A 16,956-nucleotide genomic window follows, 5' to 3' on the forward strand; every position below is an offset into this window, starting at 1 on the left:
GAGGCGAAAGCTCAAGCTTACGGTGCTTGCTTCGAGGGCGTCCGGGTCATCGGAAAACTATTTGAGGGCCTTCAACATATGGGCAGAGTTCGCCAAGGGCGTGTTGGGCGTTCCCACTTTTCCTGTCGGTCCCATGAATTGTGCTCTCTAACTGCAGTTTCTTCTACAGTAATCGGAATAAGTCGCCGTCTGTCATCAACTGCGCTTTTTACGCTTTCAAGTGGCCGCATTAGGTTGCAGGAGTGGATTCTCCTACCCTACACCCCACCGTTATCTCCGCGAAGGAGGGAACTCTTCGTCTTGTTTGCTAACTAGCCTCTCATAGGAAAGAACCCCTCGAGGTGACCCATGTCGAGCAACTTGCTGAAAGGACTGACTTTGGCAATATTTTGCATTTAAGAAGCTTAGTTATGTTCGTCCTCGCCTTTTCCGGCTTTTTCAAAAGTTCAGAATTATGTCTCATTTGTATTAAGCATGTTCAATTCTTTTCTAGTTACGTTACTATTTTTATTGAGAAAAGCAAAACAGATCAATTAAGAGAAAACCGTGCTGTCGTCATCGCTGAAACCCGTTCGTCTACTTGTCCTTGCTATCTTCTCATGGCGTATATGAGCAAAGCCCATTGAGCCGGGAATTCTGACGACTATCTTTTTCGTCCTATTTCGTCTTCAGAAAATCGTAAGCGTTTAGTTTCGGTTCACAAGCCTATCAGTTACTCTGCGTACAAGGATTCCTTTAAGAAGTCTTTTTCGGATATTGTACCTGACATATCAAGGTTTAGTACTCATTCCACGAGATCAGGAGGAGCTACTTTGGCAGCCAATTCAGGCGTCTCGGAGAGAAACATTCAGCGTCACGGTCGCTGAGCTTCCGCAGAAGCTAAAAACATCTATATATGTTAAAGACTCGCTATCTAGCAGGCTTGAAGTCTCTAAATCTCTGTCCCTCTGTGCTCAAGCCCTTTCTTTTACTATTTTGCATGGTCCCAGCTGACCGACGCGCTCATGCCTCCAAGCGTTGTTTTGTGTGTTCGGTTGCGTAATGGAGGCAAAATATGTAATTTTTGTAAATTAGAATTGACATAAATTATTATTTTGCCGGCACGGAACGGTGAACTGGGTTCTAGTGTAGCGTGTGTGGGACGGCGGTTAGGGGGTTCGAAAGAGTGACCGGTTAGTTATGCGTATCATTCTACATTCAGCCCCACCGCGTCATCTTGCTTTGTTTAGTTAAGTTTTCACTTATTCTGTTAGCCATAATCTCGTTACCATCCGTGGTGGTCCCTTTCTTTCTTAGCTATTTTATGTAGCATCTCGTTTTATGCTCATATTCATGTTTTTAGGCTTTATTTTATTAGTTTTGCTTTATAACCCCAAAGGCGACGCCATGGCACAGGTTGGGGTTGCACACGATCCTTATTTTTCCAATAGTTGTTTTTTTTTCGGGTTTACGTGTCCGGCCGTGGTGTGTTCTTAGAATAAACAGTGGATTTTTATCACGTGAGTTAATAAAATGTATCATGGGCCTGGCTGACCGACGCGTCAATGCCCCCAAGTGTTGTTTTGTGTGTTCGGTTGTGTAGTGGAGGCAAAATTTTACGAAATGTGACTGTTGACATCGCCTTTCCTCGTCACTCGCTTGTGTTCAGTCAGTTGTGAGGTTTCTGCCAATCTCACCGATATAGAAGGCGTGGCAGTTGGAGCGACTGATCTTATGAACGGCTCCCTGTCTGTTCCTTAGTTCGTCTTTGTCTGTGGCGTTAGTTTGTAACTGACGTAGTGTAGTAATGGGTTTGTAAGCGACGTGGATGCGCGAGATGATTTCAAATATGCCATTTATGTACGGTGTAGTAGGAGGATTCCGTTGTCGTTAGCTTCGGTAGTGGTAGTAAGTCGGTGAGTGTCTAGTAATAATAATGATCTATTCACAGGATATCCACAACAAAAGATGGGGCTCTTCATCTGTGAGTCCCTAAGCTCCAGAATAGGTAGCCAACCAAGATTTAAAATAGTGGATAATACTGTTTACATACGTAGTTAAAAAAATACTAGCGATAGCGAACTAGAGCCTTTGTAGTCTGGCTGTGAGGAAATTCTGTAGAGGATCAAAGCAATATCACAGTAACTTATCTTAGATAAAATTAGTGTTTCTCCCAAATTTTTATGTAATTTGAAGTCACTAAAGTTCCTTATTTTCCTTAAAATCCCCAGAGTCGCCTAGCAGGGTTTAAAAATTGAATTTATATGAAATTCCCATTTAAGATTTGAGTCGATGTGTACTCCTAAGAGTTTTGCTACATCCAAACGTTCAAGTGGAGTACCGGAGTACACATCGACTCAAATCTTAAATGGGAATTTCATATAAAATTTCCTCTGAAAATAATGCGTGACTAGTAACAAAAATATGTACATCAGTATTTAAATAGAGAAACTGTTCAGTGTAAATTTTGTTGGGTTGCGCTTCCTTTATTATTGCAGTGTGCCGGGTCTGCACCTTAAGTTTGCGTTTTATACCAAGTTGCAAGTGCTTTAACTAATTTCTCATATCTTGAAGAGTCAGTGATTATAAACGTGAGACGTAAAAAGCGAGCAGAAAAACGTGACTCTTCCTCTCAAAATTTGAGTGAGCTTATGTATGAGTTTTACTGTCCATCTGCTCCTTGGATTCAATCTGGTACGATACAAGAAAGGCCACCGATTTCCGCCCATTTATTCTATAGAAACTAATCTTTTCATTTCTTGTGCAATGATCTTATTTCTCAAAGTAACTTAAACTTGCGGAGCCATCTTCAATACATGTTGGATGGGATAAGTTGCTCCATAACTTCGAGTAAAGGGTAAGTTGAAATAGCAATCGGTAATAAGAAGAGTCAGCCACTTACCTAGTAGTCTATAAATAGACTTGACAAAATAATAGCGAGATTCAGGTATTTTTGTCGGCCCCACAGACTGAGTGTTGAAATCTTTTTGAATAAGAATTTTTATCGTTTATCGGCCAGCTTTGATTTAAATTTAAGACAACGTCCTTCTTTCTAGGTGGAGTTACGATTATAGTCCTCTATCTAATTTTGGGATCCGTAGTCAAATGAAAGAACGAGTGAAATCGGTATGACTGACCAAAGTACATTTATTTTTTCAATCTCGTTCTGTCGCAGAAAGTGCTTAAGACCCAAAGGAAGGTTATAACTAACAAATAAGCTAATGATTTACCAATAAAATCAATGTAAAACTTGTCCTTTTTGGATGAAAATTCTGTAACATAGATGGCTCCTAGGGAGAAGTTGCTTGGCTGCAAGGGACATTTTGAGGTTTCCATATGCTGTGACCATCAAAGTGTGTCGTTTTACAAGGCGAAGAGAACTCACGCGATTACATTTTTCTGGAAAGGCCCTTATTCTCTGAACGCGTTTTTATTCACTGTAATCATAAAAACCACAATCCCCTCGATTATACACAATCCTCTGTAATTATACTCGTGTTGCTTGAATAATTTTCGTTCTCTTACCGTAAGGCAGCCCCGCTTGATACGTTTTACCCAATAGAATAGTTTAGACGTTTATGCATGTTTTGTATACTAACTGATTTGAGATACATATACTACAACAGCATGCGGAGGTGAACCTCATCTCTGGTACAGTGGGCAGATCTTGATGATTGCCAAAACAGAAACAACTTTAAAGAATTTCACTCGTTTCCTGTCTTGTGTGCTCATAAAATTTGTCAGTGAAGTTGAGTCCGCTAGACACAAGTTCCGTGACTCAGTACCATCATTTGTCACGCAACATTCAACATGTCCTCAAAGAGGCACGGAATGTTTTTACTCCAGTATTTCACTGAACATTTCTCTTTCTTTTTGTGGTATAAAGGTCATCTATAATATGTTGAGCCAAACTATTACCACTACTAGGAGTGATCAATAACAATGAAACATATTTTAAAAACATTCAGCACTTCCGGCTTGCGGCTTATCACGTGACTGGCAAGCTTGAGTGGCCGTGGAATGCAGAGTTCCCTCGTGAAATCAATTGAGTGATTGAGTGAAGTTAACTTTTTTAGCGAAAGAATCCTTGCGTTTCCTCCTTTCAGCTCGGCTCTGAACTTGTAAAACAGTTCGTTATGTAAATTTCATTTAACCAAGTTGAAGTTGTACAACAGCTGTAGCTCAGTTTCATCAAACACGAACATGTGCAATTGTGGAGTAAAGGTGAAATGGAGGTAAGGTTGTAGTCAGCTAACTCAAGCGAGAATGCATCTATTAGATGGTTTTACTGGATGCTCAAGATTTCTAACTCATGAACGCTTGAGAAATGTAATATTGCACGTTTCATTGTGGCTTATGTCATTTTTGTAAATTGGCATTTACAGTAGTTGTTCAGGTACATAGAAGATCAGCAACCTTCAATGCGTCATCATGAAAGAGAAAGTTGCTAGGTCATCATATTCCTGTTTATCTATTGGGAGCCTTGCGCATGAATTCTTTGTTTTTCCAGTATCTCATTGTTGTCTGGTTGTTCGTTTGTTTTATTTCAATTACTTGAAACTGTTCTTTTAAAATCGATGAACTTAGAATTCATCGGTAACTGCTTGAACAGAGTGCATCAACTTCAACGGGTAAAATTTCCGCACAGCCCCATACTTCATTATGCATTCAGTTCTTGAATAGAGAAAACAATGACTAAAACAATACATTGCCATTGGGAAAACAGATTTGTTTTACAATAGTATGGGGCTGTGCGGAAATTTTACCCATCTCGGCCAGGAGAAATAGTCTTTATACAAGTAAACCGAAATGTTAAAGCCAAGACAACCGATATGAAACATTACTTAAACCTGATTCAAACTTTGTACGCTGTAAATCATAATTCCGGAATATCCATTACGGAATCGCGCCCATTGCAAAACGTCGCACGGGAAAATGCAAATAAGCTGGAAAAGAGAAAGAAACCGTGCGTAACTTCACACAGGCCTGTCAATCTGACTGTCAATCATGTAATCCCCCGTGTATGCCGTGTTCCCAAGTATTGTTTCTTGCTCAGACAACCGAAACGTAGCGCTATTCATTGAAGATGAACAGACGTAATTAGTAGCGTTATCTTGATTAGTCTAAATTGTTTAAAAATAGGTCAGATGTAAAACTATGATAAAATTACCTTTTAAATGTCGAGATTTTAATTTGTTTTAGAACTGAAACGCGGCAGATTTACGAGGGGTAAAATTTCCGCACAGCCCCATACTTCATTTTGCATTCAGTTCTTGGATAGAGAAAACAATGTAAAAAACAATACATTACCATTGGGAAAACAGATTTGTTTTACAATAGTATGGGCCTGTGCGGAAATTTTACCTTACGAGGTTTGACCATCAAGTTCGCCATGAAAGCAAAATAACATTACAGAAATATTCCTTTTTAGCCAGTTATTGCTGTCAGTTTCAGATAACACGTTGGTAAAGTCTATTTACTTTTCAAAAAGCTTATAATAAGTATACCTTGTAAATTCCCACTCCACATAAGTACATGCTCAGATCCAACTCACCTTTACCAGCATTTTATCTCTTTCAAACAATACTTATTGCTCCAATTGTATCCCAATTGTCTCTAAAGGATGCAAAGCGAAATTTTACAACTCCCATTTGGGAATTTGTCAATTTAGATCTTAAGAGACTGATGCTGGTGGTGAGCTTTTGCAACCTCATTCCCAGGTCATTACACCTACAAAGCATCATCGGTACCCCACTTTTCCTGGGTGACGCTTTTCAATGGGCACGATTTTGTAATGATTTGTTGATGTTAGTTTCTTAGAGGTGTGTTAATGTGACAAGCATTTATGATCACGACTTTGCCCAGCTTCCTTTCCTAATAGTTTATGAATTGTTAACTGTCAGTCACTTTAGTATTGACTTAGATTGAAACTTCCTTTTCCTAATGTTGATTTTGATATCTTGAATTTGCCATTTTGACAATTAAGTTTGATATAATTTATTTTTCAAATATCACTGCTATGACACTGTTGGGTATATACTGATGAGTAGCAGAATCGCCATGCCTATAGGGGGTTGACTGCAAACTTTCATTGATTTCTTCTGTTTTACATCATTCTTCATTAAGGCCAAATCTTTGCTTAGAGGTATGGTTGTTCATGTTGATTATTGTAAAAGCATAAAATCAGAAAACCGCATTATTAATTATTAAAACCGTCGAAAATACCTGGGAAAGATGAAAAATTGAGCCAATTTTGGTTGTAATACGTAACACAATCTCAGTGGTAAAAATTTTTGAAATACATAATTTTCAGTAAAAAGAGAGCTCGTTTTTTAGCAAACAATTTACACCTAATGATAATGCACAATAAACACTACATTTGAGCAAAACTTAAACATTTCAAGTTTATTAAAACACATAGAAAGGATTCATCATTCCTGAATATCCTTTGTGTAATGCTGGGTTTCAGAATTTGGAAGTACACCAAGTTGTTGTCCACAGATTGACTAAACTGGAATCCTGTGGGAACAAAAACACATCAACCAAATGCTCATACTTGGTGTTCTAAAATAGTGAAAAATCAGTCAAAGGATTGACCATAAACAGAGAAATATTGGTATAAAACAGTCACTATGGTTTTCTAAAATCTGGTCATGCAATAATATTTTTCATCAACTTACCTTCTCCTTCGCCACTATACTTCAAACACGGCAAAGTCGGGTTTCAAAATTGATTGCACTTCAATGCTCATAAGTTTCCCTTGTCATTTCCAAGTTTTTGTGTCCATATCTTTAGAAACAGCCAAAATATTCACTTTTGACCAAGTTGCTACGCTTTTTACCATGTTGATGCCATATACTGAGAATGGAGTCTCGCCACCATTGCCACCAAAAGCACTATGAGATCTGCTGTTTGCTCTGCCATTTTTGCTTTCATCTTTTCATCTCTGTGTTGAAAACAACTTGGTGACCTTTCCTGTTTTGCGGGTTTCTGCAACATTATTAAGGGTTTCAGGGTGTTCATGGTCAATAGTTTTTCTGGTATTGAGCAATTTGTAAATATCACTTCAAGTGTGCTCGAAAAGAGGTATGGCTAACGAAAAGGAAGAAAAGCTTTCGAGGATCAAAGAGTGGAGGAGGAAAAAGCAGGAAAAGAATAGGCTAAAGAATCTAAATTATAATGAAAAGAATTGCAAAAAGAAAATTGAATTTGCAAGAAAAAAATGGCAATGTGATCTTCAAGTTGTAAAAAGAGACAGAAAGTCAGTTTTTATAGTGCCAGTTGATCTCAATGAGGAGATACTAGCCTCCATGTAGTACAAAATGGTATTATTTTTACTTTTCACTGTGTCAGTGAACTCGAAATTGATTATTTGTGAAAAAGACCACACCCACAAAGAATTATTGGTAAATACAAATTTGAATCAAATGCGGCAAAAATGAAATAATTTGAAGTAAATCAGTTGTAACAGCAAATGTGAGTTTAAAACAGACCTAAAGAAGTGATTTTGTCCCAAACTAGCAACTTTCACATTTTCCATACATGTTACAGAAGTTGTCATGGTGATTGTGCCACTCATCACAGTTAAGTTTGAATCCTATAATGGTGAGATAACTCCACCTGTAGTTCTAATTAATTACTCTCAGTGGCTTCGCTTCAAACAGCTTTGCTTTGCCCATTTTTTGTTAAAATTTCTTGTTCATTCTACATCAAATGTAAGGGAGCATAACTTGTTACTTGATCACTTCTATCAGTCTCTTACCTCTGTATGGTGTTTTATTTATTTGAATTTACTGCTTTAATGATTTTGATCTTATATGTGGACTTGAAAGTTTGTCAGAGTATAGTAAAGATCAGTATTATTTCCAGTGCATAGAAGCTTCTTGTTACTAATCTGAGCCACTTTGAAATGCTCTCTTGCTTCTTTTTGTATTTCAGTGTTAACCCTTTAATCCCTAAGAGTGACCAGCATCTAATTTCTCCTTTCAGTATCATCCCTGAATCCAACATTAAGGTCATGAGAATAAAGGAAGTGATAATAAATTGAAAAACCTCTTGATTGTTAAACAAATTCCCCTTGCTAGGACATAGGTATTGTAAAGAGAACAGTATGGAGAATATGCATACTGATGTTAGGGTGTAAAGGGTTAACAGAGTCTAGAATTAACTTTTTTATATGGGCACCAAGTGTCAATTAAACAATTGAATTCAGTCACCATTTGAAGCAAATTATTTGGTTGATACAATGTAAGACTCAATGCTTCCTAAAAAATGGTCTCTTCAATTGCAAGAGAAAAAGTTTCAAAGACCTTGACACCTAACTGAAAACCAGTGTTAGAAGTTGAAGCAATACATTATGGATTCATTTCTGCATTTCTGAGTGCTGGTTTACACGAAGAATACTGAGAAAACCTTAAATAGATACCTGCTAGCATTACTAAAATTAACATTCTAGTGCTAAACAGTCAGTTTCAGTAGCATTGACAGTGTACAATTCAGTTGATCGTATAAATAATGATAATTGATCCATATGTGTTTTACTTCCTTGCAGCTGAGTTCCAGAATATTTTGAATTGGGATTAAGTTCCATTCCAACAGCTGCAGGTGTTCTGATTCTTGACTGACTGAACAGCCAGAACTTACAGTGATTTTGGCACAGAACAGCTATTTTTCCAGCAGCTGGTTGAATTTTTTTTCTGTCCACCAGATTAATCACTTCCCAGTAGCTTGTTGTGAATGCAACCTGCCACACAATCTACGGATCATGTGCACTATAGGTGGACTCGGTCGACATATCGGGCGACAGTCGACCGATATATCGGTCGACTATCGGTCGACTATCGGTCGACAATCGACCGACTGTCGGTCGATAGTCGACCGATAGTCGACCGATAGTCGACCGATGGTCGACCGATGGTCGACCGATGGTCAACCGATATATCGACCGACTGTCGGCCGATGCATCGGCCGATATGTAGCGATCAACTGCCGGTCAAGTATCGGTCAAGTATCGGTCAAGTATCGGTCAAGTATCGGTCAAGTATCGGTCAAGTATCGGTCAAGTATCGGTCAAGTATCGGTCAAGTATCGGTCAAGTATCGGTCAAGTATCGGTCAAGTATCGGTCAAGTATCGGTCAAGTATCGGTCAAGTATCGGTCAAGTATCGGTCAAGTATCGGTCAAGTATCGGTCAAGTATCGGTCAAGTATCGGTCAAGTATCGGTCAAGTATCGGTCAAGTGTCGGTCAAGTATCGGTCAAGTAGCGGTCAAGTAGCGGTCAAGTAGCGGTCAAGTAGCGGTCAAGTATCGGTCAAGTATCGGTCAAGTATCGGTCGAGGATCGGTCAAGTATCGATCAAGTGTCGGTCAAGTATCGGTCAAGTATCGGTCAAGTATCGGTCAAGTGTCGATCAAGTATCGGCCAAGTATCGGTGAAGTATCGGCCAAGTATAGGTTCACTTACCGAGCATATCGCTCAGAAGAAAATAGGCTAAGAAAGAGTGCGAGGTTTTTTCGATATATGTTCCGATTTGGTAATGGAAAAATACATTGTAAAGTTGGTCGCTCTTGTGTAATTAATGTTGTACCTTAACGTATTTCCATTATTCCTAAAACTACCCGGCTTATGCTTTATCCCTGATGTCATCCTGCCCTTAATCCAACATACCTAAAATAATTATTATTCCTTAGCTCTTATAGCTCTAACAGGTCCTTAACGTTATATTGCTTGTACAACGTTATCGATATCAACTGTCCAGTTTATGTCGGTAATGGGATCCACCTAAATTGTATCAGCTTAAATTGCAGTGTGTAACTGCCCAGCTAAACGAAAAGTAAATGATCTTTTGAAACTGAACTAGGCGGTTAAACTCATAAGCAAAGCGATTTTATAAAGACTTCTTTTTGCAGTGCGAGGTCAGCCGTTGTTTGTTTGTTTTTTCACTATTGTTATTTTACCTAGAATAGAGCGTCTTTTTGGGGGTTTGGGCCTTAACAACGGTATCGATTTTTTTTATCCTTAAATAGGGAACTCCGCGGCACCCACCGATCGGAAATACAGTACTAATCCGCTCATAAGAACCTAGAATTCACGAACCTGTTAGCCTAAAAATATCAATTTAGACCCCCTTTACATAAGAACCTATTTAGCCTAAATTTGAAACAGGTTCCTTTTTTAGAAAATAAACCTTAAAGATCTTCAGGCAAAGATAAAAGACATGACTCTCAAAAGTAGTGAACTTAAACATGTATGAACTATAAAAATCTCTAAATTTGGTATAAATAATGTCTGAAAAACAGTAGTATGTACATGTTGGTTTTGAATTAGAATTCACATGAGTACACCCTACGAGTACATTTAGAAATGAGAACTCAGATTCTTATAAGCGGGTAAGTACTGTGGTTTGACTTACTAAAACAAAATCAAGTCTGCAATGAATATCTAGTTGTCTTTGCCTCCAAATAATCCTCTTGCCATTTGGATTAAAAATTCTCCAAACATCGCATAGCTCCAAATTTTCCATCGCATTTTGCACTACCTTTAAAGCGTTCTGATGTGTTCTGGCGATGCCATTTTTTCAGAGAAAATTGAGAGAGCAAAAAACATCCTAAGCAGCTGGTCTGCTGGGAGACTTACTCTTCTAGGTAAAATCACGATAATAAAAGCTTTGGCAGTATCCCAAATTGTACATGTTTTAACCTCTCTTCCAACGCATCAGGGTGCACTTAAGGAAATCGATACCCTGCTATATGACTTTCTCTGGGAAAGCAAAGGGGACAAACTTAAAAGAACACAAATGATCAATGATTACGATAAAGGAGGCCTTAAGATGATAGATATTCAAAGCTTTAATAAATTGCTAAACAAAAAGTGGGTAAATGGAAACTTCTCGTAGACTTCCACCTCCAGAAGTGTAGGGGGAAAGTAATGTTTTTAAAGTGCTACTACGATCAAACTATCCATATCCATTTTTTATAATTTCGTGTAAAATATGACTGTATAAAATACTTTGCTTAATATCAATCCATTACGACCATCAGAAATCTTTTTTTATTTGTATTTTTATTTCCGAGAAGTTGCAGTCGCCATTTCTTTATCTCGTTCCAATTATAGCCTGGTTGAGAATTAGGGAAAATGACGTCAAATGCTCAAAATACCTCGCGTAAAATAACTCGAGTGTGCTAGACTATTGCAATGTTTGAATTTATTACAGGTACAGTAAAAAACCCTTTTTTAAGAACCTAGATTTTAAGTTTAATTGTACATTAAGACTCCTTTTACACGAGAATCTGCTTTAGCCTACAACTTTGAAACAGGTTCTTTTTTTTTGAGAAATTCAATCAAAGCAACAACAAAGTTCCATGTATTAATGTTGCGTTTTGTTCTGTTTATCTTGGATAGCTTTGTAAACTTGGTAAATATATGCTTGGATTTTTAACATATTATGCATACAATACCAAAAATAGGCCACGCCCTCCAATGACAAACAACTCATTTATTTTGAAATCTAGACTGCGAGCAGAGGGCGCGATCGACGAGCGGTGAGCGGCCAAGCTGCGATCTCTTTTCGCTGTGACTGGCGCCCCTGCTGCTCGCAGATCACGGCCTCGCCCCTCATTGCTCGTCGATCGCGTCCGTTTTTTCCCCGTTCGTTCCAGTGGGATTTCACAGCAAAAGAGACTACTCGCAGTCTATTTGAAAACAAGAACCTGTTAAAGAACCTGACTAGCCAAATTTTCCAGTTAAGCACCATCTTTTATAATAACCTTCTTAGCCTTGCTTGGAAAAAATTAGGTTCCTATTAGCGGGTTTTTACCGTATATGCTTCTGAGTTTAAAACTGAAAAAAATACCAAATTGCACCAATGTTGCACTATGGTCACAGGAACTGTCCCGTTTCGGGAGAGGAGGGTACTCCCGTAAATTTTGAATAAGTGTGTGCCTCGAAGAGTCTTGAACCCTGTCCCACTTTAAGGATGAAACAAACGAGAATTGTCCAAACACGAAATATGACACCCTATTCAAGGAAAAACAATAACCAAACAACGGCTAACCACGCGCGGCAAAACGCAGTTCTCGATAAAATCGCTTTGTTGACAATTTTTAGCGGAATTTGCTTTTTGTTTAGCTGGCCATTTACACACTGTAATTTTAGCCGATACAATTTACATATCCTATCTAAAGATCACAACGGAAACACAATGCTAACAGAGGCAAAACGATAACCGCCAAAACCATACCCTATCCCGCGGCACATACATGTATATGGGAGTACCCCCACCTCTGGGTATTTAAAGTGGATATTGTTCTGCAATGTCCTCCATCAACTGTCCAAAACAGCCATTCGGGTGAAGCTCACCATACTATCTTCTCCACATGAATTCCTTAAGGTATTCTTGTAGGAAGTTAGGATTTGTGTTCCCTTTCATCTTCTCAAACTCATTTGATTTTCTCCAAGAATTATTAATGGTTTGAGAAGCTATATCAAACATTCGAAAGGGTGTTTCATCCGATATCCAAACACCTTGAAGTTGGTTCAAAAAAACTCGGCTGCGCCTCGTTTTCTCAACCACTTCTCGGTGTTTGGATATCGGATGAAACACTCTTCCTCGTGTTTGATATATTACTTCTTAAATTTGTCCTTTGCTGCAGACCGATTGCTCTCTGCGTGTTGTGTGTGGACACCGGTGATTGGGTCTACAAAGTTAACCGAGTGATTAACCGTTTAATGATTGAAACCCAAGACCCTTTGCATTTGCCTGTATGCCGCCCATTCATCAGTATAAACCAAAGAGCCTGGTTGTACGTGTCTTTGGATAATGTTCAAAAGAGTACGCGCATCTCGCCTTCTCACAAGCTGTAAATACGGTCGAGCGGGGTCATACTGTGTGTGAAAAAGCCCAAGAACCCATCTCTCTCCTCGAGGTCGACGTCCCCTTTGGAACTGTGCTTAAGAAGAGACAAATTTCATTAAAACGTGTTGAATATATAGAAAAAAATTAAGAAAGACTGTTTCCTAGCAGGTGCAGGACATGAGTGGGTGTTATAAACTGAAATACGGTTGATGTAATGTTTCGTATGTATTTTAGTTGATATGTTTTCTGTTGTAAAAAAGACCTGAATGAAATACAATGTATACGAGGCATCGAGGTGAATCTCTTTATGAGCACATTTCTTGATGACACATTAATTGTTAACATTTTCAAGGTAAAATGCGCACAGTTTTTGGCATTTTGGCTCTAATCTGGCTACAGGTTTTGCCGAAGATTTTGGGAATAATTCGGATAGCGCTATTTTTCTGTTGAAGTCACTACGGTGAGATCGACTTGCTGAGATGGAAGAGAAGAGAATAAAACGTGCTATAGCCATTCGCGAGAAGAAGATAAGGTGCAAATAAGCTTACATTTGTTCAATTGATCTTCAAAGGATAGTGACTAAAACACCACACGAGCACTACGAGTAACATACAAGTACATACGAGTAATTACGAGTCATACGGGCGCACACAGATACATATGAGTAACATAAAAGTAACATACGAATACATGGAGTAACACACAGATAACATACGGTCAAATGTGGGTAATACGCATGAAATCTGCAAAGTAAAATACAAGAAATTGGACCTTTAACGGAAATCGTCGATTTGTTTTTCACTGCTCGGTATGGAGAGAAATTAGCATTTGAGGGTGTGTGTGTCTGTGCGTGAGATGGGGGTGGGGGGGCTGGGAAGAGACCTTCCTTAATGTTTCCTGTGATCCTATTACTGCATAAAATAGCAATAACAAAACTAATAATAAATTCAAATACTATTCAATCATGTAGGCTGAACAACAACGCTGATTTCCTACGGTTACCACCCTCCCGAGGTAATACCCGGGACAAGATCGGCCCTTGTGACCCTAGGGTGGAAAATGTTTGAAGTTTTCAGTTTGTCCCGTGGGTAGGGGGTTGGGCAACTTCAAATAACTACCCACACAAAGACTCCTGGGGCGAAACGAGATATGTATTATTTTTTATAATTATTTCATTATTTCTCATTTCTTTTATTTTCATTGTATTTCTTATTATTAATTTATGTTATTGCTATTTTATGCAGCAATAGGCTCACACGAAGCACACGCAAACACACCCTCAAATACTAATTTCTCCCCACACTACCCCGTTTTGTACATATGATATCATTTGCACATTTATCGCGATTGACTACCTAATTTACCCCGACCTGCTCTCGTGCTGGTCTCGTAGCTCAGTCGGTAGATCTAATTCGGAGGTCGTGGCTTCAATCCCCACTTGGTCAAATTTTCTTTGCCCCGTGAGGACTCCCAAATTTCCTTTAAAAGGGTAGTAACCCAGGGGGATTTATTGTATCGGCAGTATTGCCTTCTTCCAGTACCCAAACATTTATTTAAAAAAAATTATAATTTATATTACGGGTGCTTCGCGGTTCACATTCTATATCTATATCATTTGAACCAATGAATACACCGAGCAGTAAAAACAAATCGAAGGTTTCCGAGAAAGGTCCAATTTCTCGTATTTTACTTTGTTTTTACAAATCAAAGGAAAGAAAGTCAATTAAGCTTTCGCTAAAATGCATGCGATAAAAAACCATTTCCCATTTGAGTTTTGGAATGAAATTTTTTTTTGGATGACAAACTGCAGTTACCAGTATACATCTTGTATTACGGAGGACAGTAAGGAAATTAACCAATGTTTTTTAAAACACTTGCACACAGCCATTGTTTTGCTCCATTTTGTCGGACAAATATCTCGAAACAGTTGTATCCCTATAAAGTGGATTTACAAAGCTACGGAACCTAATACGATCTATATATTTTCAGCCGTCACCACCATTTAGTACACCAGCGTTGAAGACTACATCATCGGAAAATGAAATTTCCTTACTCGCGGTCCAATGGGAACAAACAGTGTTAGAATTGTTTTGACGTTTACTAAAAACATGCGCTTGATATAGAATGAAATAGAAATCAAAACTTTATGAGTGCGGCTGGAAGTATTGCGAGTTCACTCTACCGACGTCCCGTTTGCCGTCATGTCTCAAACTGGAGGTTTTTAACCCTTTAAATAGTCGAATTGTGTGCTCTTTATCGACAGACGGTGACACTTTTTTTTAACGAATAATGACAGCGGCGGCGGAAAAAAAGTTTTAATGCCATTCATTGTCCAATGAAATAAGCTTCCAAAGCACAGATAATAAAACCAAATATAACCTAACCTTTGAAAAGGATGTAGTAAGTCTCCAACGCAATAAACATCGTGCGTTGTAGATCTCATAATTTTGATCTACTGTAAGTGAACACAGATCCTTAATTCTCACACCACATCTATCTCCGGAAAAGTAACAGGCAAAGTCAATAGGTTGAATATACTTGAAAAACTAGAGAGGGTAAAGGACCGTGCACTTAGGTATGACATGTATTTATAGCAAAGACCCTTCATTAAGAAAGAATGCTCAATTTGATTGGTTTACAAAACACATTAAAGGGTAGTCTCACCCAATATATGTTAATTACGATAGACAGATTTTTTCAAAAGAAGACACCCACCACTACAGCTAATTCGTTTCAAGTAAAGAACACGCATCGTAATTAAAGGGGCACAAATATGCTTTGATACCTAAAGTAAGATGTACAAAACATGGTACTTCAACCCGACCTTTTCCAGTTCCTGAAAATTCAAGGGATTCTCAGAACACGTCGCACTCGAGCAGGCAAGGCCATGAAGCAATCGTATGGTTTCCACAAAATCACAGAAATTAGTTCTGTATGGAATGTTCGTAAACCTTCAAGTGTGAAATTATCTGTTGGACCTAATTTAAATAACTTGGTAACGATTAAACGACACCCGTTGAATTCTTCATCTGCAAATTCGCTAAACTTCTGCCTTCTAAATGCAAGATCCATCATCAATAAAACGCTACAAATTAAAGACTTTGTCGACATTCTTGCTTTAACTGAAACCTGGCTTAAACCCGATGACTGCTCTGACTACACCGTTCGTGATATCAGTCCCACCGGATATGCTTTTGTTCACATACCAAGACCTAATGGAAATGGTGGAGGTGTTAGCCTACTCTACAGGAAAAATCTGAAAATGGAGCAAATTAAATCGGATCCGTTTAAATCTTTTGAATTTAAAGAAGTACTGCTTCACTGTTCCTCATCTATCATACGTATTATTGTTATTTACCGCCCTCCAATTTCTGTCAAGAATGGTCTTACACATGCTGCTTTTTTTGATGATTTTTCTTCACTGCTGGAAAGGCTAGTATCTTCTACCGGCCGTCTTCTTCTAGCCGGTGATTTCAATTTTCATGTCAACGATTCATCTGACAACACTGCCAATAAGTTTCTCGACTTTTTAAGCTGTTTCAATCTGGAAGTCTGTGATGTCCACACCCCGACGCACAAAAACAACAACGCCCTTGACCTCATTATCACAAGATCTGGCGAAGAAACTGTCTTAAATTTATCCATCAATGACCCGGTTATCTCTGATCACTTTGCTGTTCTTTGCACCTTGGCTATCAAGAGACCACCTAAAGCTAAGCTCACCATCTTATCACGTAAACTGCGTACCATTGATCCAGACAACCTACGGCGTGATATTCGTTCCTCCGCCTTATATAACTCACCATCTCAGGAAATTACGGAACTCTGTGACCAGTATGAATCGGTTTTACTTTCCATTTTAGACAAACATGCACCTTTGCGCACAAGAATCATCAATCTGCGACCTAATGCTCCCTGGTACAGCGAGGAAATCAGAAAACAGAAAACAACCTGCCGCAAGTTTGAAAGGCGCTGGCGACGCTCCAAACTTGAATCAGACTATCGACTTTACGCTAATCAACGCACTATTATTCAGAACACCATTTTTAAGTCAAAAATGGATTACTACTCTAATCGTATTTCAGAGGCTGGCAACGACAACAAAGCCCTATTTCGATTAATC

The sequence above is a fragment of the Pocillopora damicornis genome, chromosome 3 (genome assembly GCF_964200805.1).
Source record: "Pocillopora damicornis chromosome 3, jaPocDami1.2, whole genome shotgun sequence".
NCBI lineage: Eukaryota > Metazoa > Cnidaria > Anthozoa > Scleractinia > Pocilloporidae > Pocillopora > Pocillopora damicornis.